General features: G+C 38.6%; 1 pseudogene; it reads right to left on the minus strand.

Annotated features, from left to right (window-relative positions):
- Window positions 1-382: 382 nt before the first annotated feature.
- LOC132238760 (S-phase kinase-associated protein 1-like) lies at window positions 383-2,747 on the minus strand (annotated as a pseudogene).
- Window positions 2,748-3,063: the final 316 nt, after the last annotated feature.

A 3,063-nucleotide genomic window follows, 5' to 3' on the forward strand; every position in this document is an offset into this window, starting at 1 on the left:
TGAATTGTTTAATCAAGCTAATGAGATCTTTTTTTTTTTTTAAAGAAATTCAAAAAAATTTAACTAATTATATTTGGATTGTAGAATATGAGTTACTTTTATCTTTATCTTTTCCCCTAATTTTCCAAATTGAATATCAAGAATTTTTTTTTTTTTATAGAGAACCCACAATTCAGTTTTATTCAGAGCAAAGAAAAGATATTTTGATCAGACTGGAAGAAACTCCGCCATAGGTTTGGAATCTGTACCCAAACTACACATGCAATGAAGACAGTATTCTGCTCATACAGTTGATTGGCTGCTGCATCTGTCTACTGTTTGCCTAATAGTAACAATTATAAACAGAGCAGTGCAGCTAGTATCTGGAACAGTCCCTACAGTGTTACAGCGTCGGGCACAGCTTTTCACTCTCTTCGCACCACGGGTTCTCCTTGCGTACCTGGGATTCCTCTTCTTCAGGGAAGTCATTTTTGAGATGGAAGGTCTTGCGAATCTCTTCGGGGGTTTTCCCCTTGATCATATTGGCAACAGTCTTGCATGTCACATCAAGCAAACCTTTGATGTCTAAATAGTTTGCAGCCAGAATTAGTTCAAAGAGTGTTCCTTGGTCAACTTTGAGGAATTCTTTTTTTTTTTTTTTTTTTTATTGCTTAAAGTATTACAAAGGGTATTACATATGTATCCATTTTATCCCCCCGCCCTAGACAGTCCCCTAGCCTCCCCTATCACCCAGTGTCTTATGTCCATTGGTTATGCTTATATGCATGCATACAAGTCCTTTAGTTGATCTCTTACCCCACTACCTCCTGCCCCCCAACCCTCCCCGGCCTTCCCGCTGCAGTTTGACAATCTGTTTGAGGCAGCTCTGCCTCTGTATCTATTATTGTTCAAAAGTTTATAATGGTCTCTATTGTCCATGAATGAGTGAGATCATGTGGTATTTTTCCTTTATTGACTGGGGTATTTCACTTAGCATAATGCTCTCCAGTTCCATCCATGACGTTGCAAATGGTAAGAGTTCCTTCCTTTTTACAGCAGCATAGTATTCCATCGTGTAGATGTACCACAGTTTTCTAATCCATTCATCTACTGATGGGCACTTAGGCTGTTTCCAGATCTTAGCTATGGTGAATTGTGCTGCTATGAACATAGGGGTGCATATATCCTTTCTGATTGGTGTTTCTGGTTTCTTGGGATATATTCCTAGAAGTGGGATCACAGGGTCAAATGGGAGTTCCATTTTCAGTTTTTTAAGGAAACTCCATACTGTCTTCCATAGTGGCTGCACCAGTCTGCATTCCCACCAGCAGTGCACAAGTGTTCCTTTTTCTCCACAACCTCTCCAGCACTTGTCGTTTGTTGATTTGTTGATGATAGCCAGTCTGACAGGTGTGAGATGGTACCTCATTGCTGTTTTGATTTGCATCTCTCGGATGATTAGTGACTTTGAGCATGTTTTCATATGTCTCTTGGCTTTCTGAATGTCCTCTTTTGAAAGGTGTCTATTTAGGTCCTTTGCCCATTTTTTGATTGGATTGTTTATCTTCCTTTTGTTAAGTTGTATGAGTTCCCTATAAATTTTGGAGATTAGGCCCTTATCAGATATGTCATTGGCAAATATGTTTTCCCACACAGTGGGTTTTCTCGTTGTTTTGTTGATGGTTTCTTTTGCTGTGCAGAAGCTTTTTATTTTGATGTAGTCCCATTTGTTCATTTTTTCTTTAGTTTCAAGTGCCCTAGGAGCTGTATCAGTGAAGAAATTGCTTCGGCATATGTCTGAAATTTTCTTGCCTTTGGATTCTTCTAGAATTTTTATGGTATCCTGTCGTACATTTAAGTCCTTTATCCATTTTGAGTTTATTTTTGTATATGGTGTAAGTTGGTGGTCTAGTTTCATTTTCTTGCATATATCTGTCCAATTTTCCCAACACCATTTATTGAAGAGACTATCTTGGCTCCATTGTATGTTCTTGCCTCCTTTGTCAAATATTAATTGAGCATATTGGTTCGGGCCGATTTCTGGGCTCTCTATTCTATTCCATTGATCTATATGCCTATTCTTGTGCCAGTACCAGGCAGTTTTGAGAACAGTGGCTTTGTAATACAACTTGATATCTGGTATTGAGATCCCACCTACTTTGTTCTTTTTCAGGATTGCTGCAGCTATTCGGGGTCTTCTTTTATTCCAGATGAATTTTTGGAAAGTTCGTTCTAGATCTCTGAAGTATGCTGTTGGTATTTTAATGGGAAGTGCGTTGAATTTATAGATTGCTTTGGGTAGTATGGACATTTTAATGATGTTGATTCTACCAATCCATGAACACGGTATGTTCTTCCATCTGTTTATGTCTTCCTCTATGTCTTTTTTCAACGCTTTGAGGAATTCTTGGTCCCAAACAGGAATATCATCTGTTCGCTTCTCTTTGTTCTCGTCGTCCTCAGGAGGAGGAGGGTCGTCCTTGTGGTGGGCGCACCACTGAATGGCCTTTTTTAACGTTGCTGCATTAACATTTGGTAGAGGAACTGGTCATCATCGCCTTCATCATCCATTCCCAAATCTTCTAACATGGTCTTGATAGTCACAGATTGTTTGGCAATTTCAACATCAACTTCATATATCTCTCCATCAGAACTCTGCAATTTAATTGAAGGCATGGTGCTCGGTCTCAAGGAGAGAGCGGGCCGGAGGCTGACGAGAGCCGGGCAGCGTCAGCAGAACCAAAGGAAAAAGGTGGAGAACAAGGCCACTTACCGAATATCAAGAATTTATATTACTTTTAGCAAAGCTAATTTTTAAAGGAAAAAAATTAAAAATCTAGAATGACTTACAAAACATCACTGTGTTCTGAGTTCAGTGAATACGTCAGATATTCCCAAATTCAGAACATTTTTATATGAGTCTTGGGAAAAAGTTGACTTAAGTTCAAATTTAAAATGAAGAGAAAAAAAGTGAGTATCTGAGCAGTAAAAATATAGAGACCTTTCTTACCTTGGAATAAAGCAGAAAGATGAATGGCTTATGAATGATATGAACTTAAAAGTTAGGAAGAAATCTGAGAAGCT

Source organism: Myotis daubentonii, chromosome 7 (genome assembly GCF_963259705.1).
Source record: "Myotis daubentonii chromosome 7, mMyoDau2.1, whole genome shotgun sequence".
Taxonomy (NCBI): domain Eukaryota; kingdom Metazoa; phylum Chordata; class Mammalia; order Chiroptera; family Vespertilionidae; genus Myotis; species Myotis daubentonii.